This window comes from Phascolarctos cinereus, unplaced genomic scaffold (assembly GCF_003287225.1).
Source record: "Phascolarctos cinereus isolate Bilbo 61053 unplaced genomic scaffold, phaCin_HiC Scaffold_4;HRSCAF=312, whole genome shotgun sequence".
Classification (NCBI taxonomy): Eukaryota; Metazoa; Chordata; class Mammalia; order Diprotodontia; family Phascolarctidae; genus Phascolarctos; species Phascolarctos cinereus.
In genome coordinates this window covers 224,087,905-224,102,451 of record NW_027555847.1, presented here as the reverse complement: position 1 = coordinate 224,102,451, position 14,547 = coordinate 224,087,905, and the positions used below count along the sequence as shown (strand labels likewise).

At 37.2% G+C, this 14,547-nt stretch overlaps 1 pseudogene; it reads left to right on the top strand.

Annotated features, from left to right (window-relative positions):
• Positions 1 to 14,547, top strand: part of LOC110201915 (cytochrome P450 3A4-like) — a 113,398-nt pseudogene that overhangs the window by 84,036 nt on the left and 14,815 nt on the right.

The following is a 14,547-nucleotide window of genomic DNA, read 5'->3' as shown; positions in this document are numbered from 1 at the left end:
CCCATCTCTCCTCTCCCCGACCCCAAGACTGCATGCATTCTGAATGCCCCTTCCCCCAATCTGCCCTCCCTTCTATCACTCCCATCCTTCTCTTATGTCTTTCCTCTTCTATTTTCCTGTAGGACAGGATAGATTTCTATACCCCATTGCCCGTATATCTTATTTCCCAGTTGCATATAAAAACATCAATTATTCTTTTTAGGCCTCAGTTTCCTCATCTGTAAAATGAGAGTTTTGGACTTTCAGCTCAAGGTGTAGAATCTTGTGATTCTTTGCAGGACCTCAGATTTCCCAAAGAGAAGTTATAGTGCACTTGTCCTTTATTGTTGTAGGATGGAATGTGTAGTAGTGTTCAGATCCTCTTTTCATTGGACAAAGGGCTTCATTAGCAAGTCTTCTTTCACTGTCTTTAATTTTCTGTCTAGAATCTTATTAATTCTGACCCTGATTTTGGATCCAATAAATTTGTGATATTTCATACTTAGTGTCATTCTTATTGAGGTTGAGGAGTTAAACAATAGTAGAATTTTTGGAAATATTAGAAATTTTGCATGATACATGATTATATGTGAAACTGCATGTTACATGATATCACATGAACTAATTAATCTCCTTTTCATTTCCATTGGTTAACATACTGGTTAACATTAGTGTAGCACCTGATACCCTGTCAATTTGGATCCTCTTATTCCCTACCCCAGATTCTAGAGATTTGGAAAGGTGGCCAGAATCCTCTCCAAATCTTAGCTCTTGAGAATTGACACAAATATTTTATATTTACTAGTCAACCACAGGACATGTGGTACATTAACAGGGAATATAACTAAATAGCAAGGAAAATTAATCAGCAGCACCACATAGCTTTTACAAACTTTGAGCTTACTCTCCCACAAACATAATAATATTCAGTCATAAGAAGAAATCTTCATTGGAGTTACACCTGGATAACTACACATTACTAGACATGTGGGTAGAGCACATGTGTGAAGGGATAAGTGTTTGGGAGCACATGTGAACAACACATATATGTATAGGGACTCCTCATGTAAGCAAAGCTGCACGGCTGCCAAAGTCCTTTGCTGATGTGATTGTGCTAATCTATTAGACTTATTATCTGCCAATCATTTTCAACCAGGTCTTTCCTCATTATGTTACATCTTAGTTGTTTTGGAAGATCAAGATTCTAAATTCTACCTTAAACTCTCAGGAGGGTAATATATTGATTGCTTCTGGGTAAGCATGCCATGCTAGCATACTTCTCATATTGTCTTCATACTCATGGTCATCCATTCTCACCACTTTAAATACAAATACCCACAATGCTTCATGCTGAATACTTTTCCTTATTCTAATCATTCCAATTATTTCCCAGGCCCACTCCGCCATGATTTCCCATCCCTTATTGCTTCTGTCCTTCAAAGAACCCTCATCCTATCATCTACCAACATATTTCCAAACTTTTAAATCAGGTTGATTTCTAATTCTTTGCTTTAATAGAAACCTGACCCTCTCCTGAAAATAGCATATCCATTAAAATGTTTTCTCTTGTCTCCTACTCCCTCCTCTCCATACTCACAGGGTTAGAAGATGGAGAAGGCATATTCCTTAATCACCACTGTTATTTCCAGATCATTCTTCTTTCACTATCCCCTAAATACTTTCTCTTTTATCTGCTCACCTCCAAGTAACTTTCCCAATTTTACCATCTTCACCTCCACACTCCCTCTGCTCTTGACTACTAAAGGATATTTCAGTTGCTAGCCTGACCATCAAACTCTTCAACTTCTACAGTTCCAAAGAGTTTCTTTTCCCACCTCCAGTCAGTATGTTCACACTTTTGAACTAATTATCTCATCAATATCAAAATCTAGATTTGAAATTCCACAATTCAACCACCAACTTATTTCCTTTTACCTGTCTCACTCACTCCCACTAAACCTGTTAGTCCTCACTTTTATTGCACATGGTGATCCTTGACCATTTTTCTGTTCTGCTTGCTCCCTTGGGTTTTATTTGCCTCAATGCTTCTAGTATTCCTCAAACTCTTTTCTTCCACCAATCCCCAACTTCCAAATCCTCATTCTAGGCTGAATCCCAATAACAGATTTCTCTACATCTATTTTAGGACAAAAGACCATTCATAGAGAAATTGGGTCAGTTTCACCCAATTCAAATCCATGTACATAACTTTAGATGGGAAACTAGGTGGCACAGAGGATAGTGTCAGACTTGGAATCAGTAAGAACTGAATTCAAATTCTGCCTCAGATATTTACTACCTGTGTTACCCTGAGTAAGTCACTTACCTTTGTTTGCCTTAATTAACTCATTTGTAAAATGAGCTGGAGAAGGAAATAGCAAGCCAACTGGATGACTCTGGCTCCCAAAGGCACTTGCTACTCTCATGTTACTGTGACTGCTTAGGGTATGTGCTGTCATTGAAATGCCCTCCTGCCTTCCTTTTCCTACTGAGTGCCTGACCATTCTTTAAAGTTCATTTCAAATGTCACCTCCTCAATAAAACTATTCCTTTTTCCCATCATATCTCACAACAATAACTACAACTATAATGATAAAATCTGCTCTTTAAGAATTTCAAAGTACTTTATATATGTTATCTTACCAATCCTCATAACAACCCTCTAAGATTGATGATATTCTTTTCCTCATTTTGCCAGTGAGGAAACTAAGTCTAAAAGAGGTTACTGACCTCCATGGTATCACAGAGTAGGAAGTGTCTGAGGTAGGTTTCTAACTTAAGCATGCACCAAGTATTTCATAAATATTCTGATAGTTTTATTTTATTTTAGATTCTCAGTTCACTTCAACATCTCAAATTAGGGCAAATACAAGGCAGCAGTGACCTCATGGTCATCAATTTATAGTTTCCACTTGCAACCTCTGTTAACAACAGTGTAACTTGGTGAGTGACACAATTTGTTCCATTTGGGGGTATAGGTTTTTTGATGGCAGACAACCGGTACTGGCCATCATGGACCCAGAGACTATCAAATCAGTGTTTGTTAAAGAGTACTATTCTGTCTTCACCAGTCATCAGGTAAGTAACAGCAGAAGAGTAATGCTGGTAGCAATGGGAAAAGCATGCTAGCCATGTTAAGGATCACACAGCTTTTAGATCATCTATAAACACTAGCTTCATTATTGACATTCTTGCAGAAGACAGGGCTGGGACCATAGTCTAACTGAGGTCAATACAGCTTGAGGTAGAGACAGAAGGCAGCTTTTGCTGGGTGATTTGAACCCCCATCAACTTCTCTTAAGCCCCCAAAACTTGGGAGTGGTGATGTTTCCCCAACAAGTAGATTTGCTTATAATGTAGCCCCTAGGGCCATTATTAAAGGTAAGGGTCAGCGTGGAAAATGGGCATGCTTTCCTCACCATCACAGCCAATAAATTTTGACCATCTGCCTCCAGTAGACAGATGGGCACAGGAGACATAGTCTGGGAAGTACTCTTCTGCCTCCTTTTCTACTTTTGCCTGGCATTCCCAGTCATAATAGTGGGGTGAAAATCTTGTGGACAAGGTACTGGCCATACCCACCTATTGTCAAAGAATTATCTCACATGTGACAGACCAGCCAGAATGACTGAACCAAGTGATGCCATGGGGAGGAGACTGGAGGTGATGTGTGCCAGGCAGGTCAAATTGCCACCACTACCACCACCATCACTACCACCACCACCCACCTTCACCACCACTTCACATGAGATACTGTGAGGGACAGTCTAGGACTTGGCACCCAAGACACCTGGGGATAGCATTGCATTTAACCCCACCATCATTCTAAGAAGCAATCTCTGTAGTGATGCAGCCTGGAACCTGCTCCTGGAGGTACAATTGCCACAGCTTTCAAGGACTCAGAAACGAAAATTCTTGCCACCAAAGTCCATGGGCTGTAAAGGGTCAGATAAGAAACTGTAGATGGTTAGAAAGAATTAATTTTTATACTGGAAAGTATAATAGACCTCTAGTTCTGGTTCTACCAATTAACACCCAAATAGTGGTGTCTTTTACCCTTCTCTCCTAGAATATTGATCCTGCAGGGATGATGGAGAATGCTATTTCAATGGCTGAAGATGACCATTGGAGGAGGATCAAGTGAAAAACTCAAGGACGTAAAGCAATGAACATTGGTCAGATTCTAGAAAACAGTCTAGGGGAGAGTAAAAAAATAAGTTCCAATGATTTTCTCCAAATAAAGCCTATTTATCAGTCCCACAAGTTTGAGCTTCATATAAGGGAATATTATGTTTCCTAATTTTTGTGATATGATGAAGAGAGCACTGCCTCTGAAATTAGAGAACCTCATCTCCAAGTTCACCTCTAATGCCTATTACCTGAGTGACCACTGGCAAGTCACTTAAGCCTTCTGGCTGCACTTTCCTCATCTTTAAAAAGAAGTCGTTCGACTACATGACCTTCTACAGATGTATGATTCTTTACATTCTAGAAGAGAGAAATTAATTTACGAAATATCATTTTGCTTCTTCTGACTTGGGAAATCTGGTTTCTTCTGCAACTAAGTTTTCCACATGCAACTATTGTCATTGGGCATTTAGATGCTTCCAGTCATTAACCAGTATGGAGACATATTAGTGAAGAACATGCAGAAGGAAGCAGAGAAAAGCAAGCCTGTAACCCTGAAAAAGTAAGTATGAGGTAACAGCTGTAGGAATCTGAGAAGCTGCAGGAGACCTGTTTGCTTAAGCTTTGTTTCTGCCATCTTTCCTTAGAAACTGAAGCACCCACTTTTAGAGTTCTTCTCTTGACTTTTTAATTAACGAAGTGTAAAGGACAACATGGTGAGATCTTCCCCTCTGAGGCTAACCACCTTAAGAAACTCATTGACAGCTGATGACTCAACTTTTTCTCTTTTTTACTCTATCTTTTCATATTTTGAACTCTCTATAGTCTAACTTCCAAATTTATCATTCATGTAAGCCTTTTTAAAAAATTCCCTCAAATTACTAATTATCTTTTTACATTTATGAAAACAATTAAAACTCTTTTCTTAGCCTCTTGCTTTATCACTTCTCAAGATTGTATTTGAATTTGTGCCCAAGTTGTATTTTCCTTTGAGGCTTTGCTTGTACATTTTTTTCCTAGCTATTTTCTTCTAGATTTGTCTTATGAGTGTCTCTGTCATCATAATAGCTTTTTATTATGGGATTCTTTACATTTGTTTGTTCATTTTTTCAACTTCCTGACTTTAGACTTTATGTTAGGTCTAGGTTCTACACACTTCTGGAACAACCTGGGTTGGTTCTATTGTAGCTTCTTTGGGTTATTGGTTGTTTTGTTATTGCAGGCTCCAAAGGAGATCTCATGCTGGAGCTTTTAAGCTTTTGATGCTTTTATTAGTCTTATCCAGGACAAGATCTTATCAGTTCCTTCCCATTCTACCTTGACCAAGGGAGGTCTGAGCTTTGCAATTTCCTGACCTATATTTGTGTCTAAGTATCAAAAGACTGCTGTTGCATTGAGACATTATCATTCAGCAGGAAAACTCTCCTGGTTCAGAGTGATGGAACTGTGGTCTCTCTTCCTTTCTGGTCAGAGATTTCTTTCATTATTATTCCTCAGTTGCCTCTGGATTGATCCAAAAGCTAGAGCTGAAGACAAACTCTCATTCTGGGGTCTGAAGCACATTATTGTTGATTGCTTCTGAACTTCCCCCTTGCTTGATAGGGTCTGTGACTCATACTGACATCTGAGTCCTGGTCCTTTCCATAGTTGATGCTGCATCTGTGACCAAGGAAGGCATAGGAAGTGATAAATTGCCAGTTGGCACTTGCTCCTATATCCTATATGTATTCCCAGTGTCCCAGTATTTGTTTAAAACCTTTTACTTTCCTTGCACAAAGTCTTTTGTTGATGAAATGTTGTATAGGGCTAATTTCTGGCTAGTATCTAAAGATGTTTATATGTCTCCCTATGCCAACCTTGTCAGATTGGGTTTTTTTTCCTTCTTGGATTCCCTAATAATTAACCAGTGTGGTCCATTTTCTAGACTAGTTTTGAGATGGGGAGGAGATCCCTGTGCTTCTTGTTTTTCCATATTAACTCCATCTCTATTCCTGCTCTCTTAATTTTCAAATCAGTGACTTCTTGTGGATTTTAATCCTTGTTGACTCCATTGCAGCATCTGGCACTGTTGACTACCTTCTCTTTCTGGATGCTCTCTATTCTCTATGTTTTCTGATTCTGCTCTGTTTTGGTCCTCCTCATCTCTGTCTGACCATTCTTTCTTAACTGCTTTTGTTGAATGGCCATTCACGGAACACCTACTAATTGTGGCTTGGTCAGTCAAGAATAATTTATTGTTATTTAATTTATTAGGAAAAAAATGAAAAAGATACTGCATTCAAAATAACTCTAGACAGTATAAAATATTTGGGGGTATACCTGCCAAAATAAACCCAGGAACTATATAAACAAAATTACAAAAAAATATATACAAATAAAATCAGATTTAAGTATTTGGAGAAATATTCATTGTTCATGGGTAACAAGGCCAGTGCACTAAAATCGACAATTTTACCTAAATTAATTCATATATTCAATGCCATCCCAATTACTAAAAATATTTTACTGAATTAGAAAAAAAATAACAAAATTCATTTGGAAGAACATAAACTCAAGAATATCAAAGGAACTAATGAAAAATGTAAAACAGGTTTAGCAGATCTTAAACTATATTAGAAGGTGGTACCTGTCAAAACTATCTTTTACTGGTTCTTAAATAGAAAGTAGATCAATGAAACAGAGTAGACCTAAATTTTATAGTTACAAATAAATCTAATAACCTTGTATTTCACAAATGTAAAGATTCAAGGTTTTGGGATAAGAATTCATTATTAGGTAAAAATTGTAGAGAAAAATGGAAAGCAGTATGATAGAAACTGGGCTCAGACCAATATCTTACACTATTTATCAAGATAAGGTCAGAATGGATAGACAACTTAAATATAAAGAGATATATTACAAGAAGATTTGAAGAACTTGGAACATATTTCTTATCAGACTTATGGATAGGTAAACAATTTATGAATAAACAGAGATAGAGAGCAGAATGAGGTGTAACAAGGATAGTTTTGATTAGGGTTTGTATAGATAAAACAAATATAGCCAAGATCAGAGGGAAAGCAGAAAATTGGGAAATATTTTTATAGACAGTTTTTCAGATGAAAGTCTCATACATCAAGTAGATAAAGAACTTCATCAAGTCTAGAAGACTATGAGTCATTTTCCAGTTAATAACTGGTCAAAAGATATGAACAGGCAGTTTTCTGATGAAGGAATCAAAATAATTTTCAGTCACATAAAATACTCAAAACATTATTTTTAGTATCTTCCTTAAATTGTCTTTTATTTAAGCTATCAATATCCTCAGTTTCTTCAACAGACCTTTTGTTTTGAATTACCTCACCATACTAGTTACTGTACACCATTTGCCTCCAGCTTATCAATGTCCTTCTCCAAATGTGATGCCCAGAACTTTGGACACAATGCTATAAATATGGTCTGATCACGGCAGGGTGCATCAAGACCGTCACTTCTTTCATTCTGAATAATATGTCTTTCTTCCTGCATTCTAAGGGTCCATTAAGTTTCTAAATTATTATTTATTAGAAAAATGCAAATTAAAACAACTTTGAGATATCATTTTACAGCTATCAGATAGGCAAAAATGATAAAAGTGTAAAGTGATAGATGTTGGAGGAGATATGTAAAAATTTGGACACTAATTCATTGTTGGTGGGATTGTGAACTGATTCAACCATTTTGGAGAACAAACTGGAATTTTGCTCAAAGAGTTATTAAACTGCCTATGCCCTTTGACACAGCAATACCATTACTAGGTTTATTTCCAGAGATGATTGATGAAAAAGGAAAAGAACCTATATATTCTAAAATGTTTGTAATAGCTCCCTTCATGGTGCAAAGAACTAGACATTTTGGGGATGTCCATCAATTGGGAAATGGATGAATAAGTTGTGGTGTATGATTGCTACAGAATACTGCTGCACTCTGAGAAATGATGAACTCTATGATCTTAGAAAAACATTGACCGACTTGCACAAAATAATGAACAGTGAAATTAACAGAATGAAAATAATGTTATATACAGTAATAGCAATATTGTTTGAAGAAGTTTGAGTGACTGGGTAATTTTGGCTGTTACAAATATCCAGGTTAACTACAAAGTACATGCGAAGGAAGGCATTGTGTGCATCCAGAGAAAAAACTGATAAATAGAAGTATGTATAGAATTATTTTACACACACACACACAACACACACACACACACACACACACACGTGTCTAATGGTAGCCAGCTCTAGCTTTGGGGGGGGGAAACAAAGGAAAAATAAATTTACATGATAAATTTATTATATATTTAAAAGGTATAGCAAGTTGCACATAACAGATTTGCATTTTCACGTGCCAGCATTTTTTCCCTTATACTATGTTATGGTAATGCTTGTTTTATTTCATAAATTAAAAATAAGACAAATGAAAAGAAAAAAATGACAATAAAGGTGGGAATAATAGTGCAGCTAATGTGAAAAAGACAGAAGAATATGAGGTTAAAGGTATGGCTATTAGTACCTTCTCCTACGTGGCCACTTTCCACTTCTGTATTTATCTTCTAGGCTTTGATTTATATATGTATGTATTTAGGTATGCATAGAATGCCTACTTAAATATAAGTTTCTTGAGGCCAGAGTGCATTTTTGCATTTTTCTTGTATCTTCAGTTCCTATAATAGTGCCTGGCACATGATAAGCACCTAGTAAATGTCAACTTATTAATTGAAAGTAGAGAGTATTCACACTACGGGGAGGAAAAATCTACCCCTGGTTAAATGAGGGAAACCTAATCTTCTCTAACAGCTTAGGAAAGGGAAGTGATAATTCCAAACAGCAGTACTTTGCATTTTTTTTTTTTTTTGGTGAGGCAATCAGGGTTAAGTGACTTGCCCAGGGTCACACAGCTAGTTAAGTGTCAAGTGTCTGAGACCAGATTTGATCTCACATCCTCCTGACTCCCAGGCTGGAGCTCTATCCACTGCGCCACCTAGCTGCCCCAATTCTTCGCATTTTGTCCCATGAATATCCAAGCTATCATTCATTCATTCATTCATTCATTTATAAAATGCTTTTTGAACTTCTAGGCAGTTGATCAAAAGAATCAATATTTTTTTTTTCTGCAAAATCTCATTTAGTAGCTGCTACTGACCATTTTCATCTTTGGCCCATATGCCCTGTTGAACATTAAGCCCAGTTGGCAGACCTGGACAGACCATATTCAAATGTAATTGCAAAATATGTAATTAAATAAAAATACAAAAGAACACAGTTAATATTAATATGTGGTTTTCTAAGTTCAATATATGGCCCACAGGTATCCTTTGCAATGGTTTTAGTGACCCCAGTTTCTACTGAGCATCAGACTACCAGTTCAGAGGTTCACTTCATTTCTTTACTTGGTGATGAAAGATGTGGTACCTGTTTGGAGTCATTTTTAGCTTTCTCTACTCAGCATTTTTGGGGCCTACAGCATGGATGTGATCACCAGCACTTTATTTGGTGTCAATGTTGAATCCTTGGATAACAAGAATGATCATTTTATCAGAGAAATGAAAAAAATGTTAATTGGATCTAGCTTTCTGGGTGCACTCGGGCTTACAATAAGTAAGTTTGTTTTTCTTTACAGAAAAGAAATAATTAAAAATTCAGTGGTCTTGATATTCCCAAATATAACTCAATAAGTTGGATCATAGATTTAGAGATGGACATAAATTTAGAAGTCATGAAGTCTAACCCCTTAACTTAACAGATTATTAAACTAATGCATATAGAGATTATAACACAATCTCAGGAATTCTGGAGACTCAATTATTTAATTGCTATATGTTAGGGAGGGAAGGCTTTTAGAGAGCAACTGACCTAAATCCTCAAGGGAATTATTTGCTGATTAGTCAGTCATAGGTAACTTTGCAATTAATCTAGAAGACCAGGGATGGGCACAGGACACTTGATTTTGGAGAGAGACTCCATTCCCCTGTTGGATTTTTCATAGACCCCAACTAGTTCACAGATAATTGGTGATGTCCAAAAGGAAATTAGCAAGCTGTACTATAATTTGTAAATCTGGTATCATCTCCCCATCTACTCCAAATAATGGTGATGACATCTCTCACAAAATTCTACAGTTTCAAAAGGATTTTTTCTCTTTTTTTCTTTTCCTCAGCACTTTCTATTCCTTGTTCCTTTGTTTAAAAAATTGGATGTAACTCTATGTTAAAAAGAAGCATAGATTTCTTAGCAAAATCAGTAAAAAAAAAACAAATAAAAGAAGAATAAAAGAATAATTCACAGGAGGTAAGTCTCTCCAATGTTTAGAATAAAATTATGTGTCCTTTATAAATTGTTGTATTCTTTCTCAGAATATAGCAAACAAAACTTGTGTTCCATTTTCCTTGATGTTCATCTTTATTCACTATATTTTTTATTAAATTCCACTTGTCAGATTTTTTTGAGGACTTACTGTAATCTGAAGAAGTGGCTCTTCATGGCCTCCAAGCTCATTTTCCAGCTCTAACTCTATGCTTCTACTTAATATGTGCCAAACTTAGTGATCTGTGTCTGTGGGAGTACAAAGAGAACATAGACACAGTCTCAATTCTCAATTGTTTTACAAGCGTGTATGTGGGATAAGACACATGCTCAATGTTATATTGCAAATTAACTTATGATGTGTAGCAGGAACCCAAGGAAGAAGAAAGTGCCTTGCTTCTTTATTCATATGCTCTCAAAACTGGCCTTGCTAATATAATGGGCACAAAAATTATGATTGTGCTGGTAATGTTATTTTCAAATTCTCCGTGTGGGCTCTTAGTCCAAATTTGCAACATTTTTCATTTGCCCACAAAGCTCCTACTCTAAGCCTTTTTTATGGAACAGTTATGACCCTTAATTCTTGAAGGCCAGGCCAGAAAAGTAGTCTTCAAACATCGACATGTTGGTTCATTGCATGGTTGCTGACCTAGCACCAATCTAGCTGAATTTGAAGATGTATGTCCATTGGTTGACCACAATGAGATAAATTTCTTCGCCTATAGTGATCCTGGAAAACCAACCATGAAGTTATTGTCAGATTTTGACGAGTGGTGTCCACATTAATGATATTATAAATCACTGAAGCATTATTTTTCTGTCAAACTTAAGAGAATTCATTTCCTGAAATGCTTAATATTTTCTTTTTCGTTTTCCAGAGTGTACTTCCTTTCCATAACACTAGACTGGTGACTGGGACCAAATCTTTTAAAGTTCAGGAATCTGATTTAAAATCCTTATTTCTTTCACTTGAGGCTCAGGCTCTTTGGCCCTCCAGAGTCCTTGGTGGAAGTGCCCTGGGTAGAATTCCAACTCTGCCACTTAGCTGAAGCCACAGTGTGTCTAATCATTAAGATCTTCATTTGTTGATCCTGCAAGTAGGGATATTAATGTGCTAACTTCGTAGCTAATTTCTATGTTCTCAAAGGTTTTCTCAGCATTAGTGGTTTCCATTATTTTTCCAGCACAGGGTTCATTTCCTTCAGCTAATGATGGATTCTCAGACTTCTAACAATTCTCACAAAGGTAACTTGGGCATGAGGGGGGTCATAAATTGGAATCTTGAAGCCATTACCTGTGAAAGTATGAAGGCATTTCCAATTTGCTCAGATGATATACCAAATAACAGTAACAATGACAACAAGGATGATGTTACAGGGTTTTAAGATTTGCAGAGCACTTTATATATTATTTCATTTGATCTTCATAATAATTCTGTGTGCTTGGTGTCATTCTTATTTCTATTTTAGAAATGAGGAATCTAAAGCTGAGAGAGTTCAAGTAACTCCCACATGATCAGAACTATTAAAACTTTGAAGTAGTCTTTGAATTCAGATCTGACTTCCCTCTAAGTCCAACACTCTATGGTATCATCTAGCCACCTGTAGGATGACATCTGTAGGGCAAGCTAAATGGAAATAATTTTCAAAATGAAATTTGAATTTGTGATGGTTAAATTAGTCTGAAGTTTGGATGGTGATGCAAGAGTCCCTTTTTATTTTATACCAAGGAAAATAATTAGGCTTAGCGAGATGGGTAAAACAGTTTTGTTTTATTTTGTTTTGTTTTCCCGAGAAAGAAAATCAGTTCTCTTACTCTAACTGTGCTACTAAGTACTTGTGTGACCCTGCACACATCACTTCATTGTCAGGACTTGCTTGTCTTAGCAGTGCATTGGCCTAAATTATTGTTCAATGCTCTACTAGCTCTAAATCCTGTGATTTTACTATATCCCCTGGCCTAGGCCATGATTCCTTGTGCTCAGCTAGGTGGACAACTAGGTGGCACAGAGAATTGAATGCCAGGCCTGGAAGCAGGAAGATTTATCTTCATGAGTTCAAATCCAGCCTCAGACACTTACTGGCTGTGTTACCTCCTGGCTAAGTCACTTAACCCTGTTTGGATCAGTTTCATCATCTCTAAAATGAGCCACAGAAGGAAATCCCAAACCACTCCTGTATCTTTGCAAAGAAAACCTTAACCAAGGTCACAAAGAGTCAGATGTGACTGAAACGACTGAACAACAGCCACACAGGAAAGAAAAAAGAGCACACAAGTTTCTCTTGTAATATAAAACCTGTGGGCAAACTACTCAAATTGTGTTATAGTTATCACAATTCTCATTTAACCATAGATAGGATATAGACTCTTCTATGCTGTACCTAAGCATTCTTACCAGAAATCAACATGAGAGAGGCAGCATATTTTAAGGGAAGAGGGAACTGTAGTTGGGAATCAGAGGGCCAGGTTCTAGTCTCAGTTTCAGCCACTTACTAGCTCAGTGACTTCGGAACAGTCACGTTACTGCTCTGAATCTCAATTACTTTATCTGGAGAATGGAGAGAAGCATCCTTGCACTAGCAATTTCACAGGCTTGTTATGGTGGTCAAATAAAACATTGTAGATAAAATAGAAACACTAGGCACTATGTCAATGTAATCAATGTTTATTGTTACCATCTGGACATGGGCCTTCATGGAGCTCATCAGAGAGAAGTTGTAGTGTGGTACAGGAGAAAGAGTGTGATCTCTGAAGTCTGAAGACTAAGGTTTGAATCCTATTCTCTCATCCGTGAGACTTTGGGAAAGTCACTTAACCTCTTCAGGCCTCAGTTTACTGAACTGAAAAGTCAGGATGCTGGACTACATGGCTCTTGAGGTCCCTTGCAGTTCTAGATTTGTAATCTCCCTTCAAACATCCATCCTCCATATTGGCTTGACTCCATAAACAACCACCCTACCATAGGCATTTAACCCCTCTCCTCTGAACTATTGCTAGAACCTTCTAATGTGTCTGTCCTATTACACATTGTGCTAGAAAAAAAAAAAGAATTCCCTGAAATAAAATGTCACTTTTTTTCAAATCCAGAAACAACTGAGGATGAGGTAGATGTGTGGAAACAACATAAAAGATACATGAAAAAAAAATGCTGAGCAACCCCAGTTAGAGTTAACCTCTTTCCTGGTGATGACAGATTTCAGTGGAAAATTCCTGTCATCTTATTGAATTCATTTCAGATATTGTCTAGGTATTCTGGACAGTCAGGTAGATGCCTTTCCTAAATTTTTGTGATGTGACTGAATGAAATAACAATGGTATATTGACTTTGGATACTTTCCTGTCTCTGTTTCACATCTGAGTGATGAGGAAATTCTGGCGCAATCCATTATCTCTATTTTTGGTGGCTATGAAACCACCAGCTCAGTTCTTTCCTTCCTTTTTTACAGCCTAGCCACTCACCCTCAGATCCAGCAGAAACTTCAGGAGAAGATAGATGCAGTGTTGCCCAACAAGGTGAGAGCAGGAGAGGAGTAGAACTCTTCACACCACCTCCCAACTTAATTCCTTTTCACCCATTTGCCTCATCTCCTAGTGAAGCTTTGTTAAAATCACCTGCCCTTTGTTAAAATCACCATTGAGGAATGGCCAGGTTTTGAAAAGGCAAAGATATGTTGAAACGCTATAGATTTACATGGAGTTCTGCTTGCAGAGAAGGGAACATCTCAGGAACTAGTGCCAACCCTTGGAAAAATACTGAAAAAGCCTATTTGTCCACTGGTCATACAGCCACTTCATAGTCCTTCCTCCATTTACTGGCATTCATTTCTCATCTGTTCTGATACTAAATAACTTTTTGACTTTGGGTCTCCTCTCTACTCCTCACTTACTCTCTTTCCTTTTTCTTACTTTCATGTTCTGTTTTCTTGTCCCTTGCTTGTCCTCCCCTTCCCTACTCTCCTCCCATCTCTGATTCTCACATTCTTATTCAATCTCTGATGTGACTGTTAACAGGGGTTATACACTATTCCTGGTGTCAGATGTCAAAAGTCTTAGGAATGGATATTGGAGTTTGTCTTGACCAAGGAATCTCTTTTTGATACACCAGTATTATACAGTATTTGAT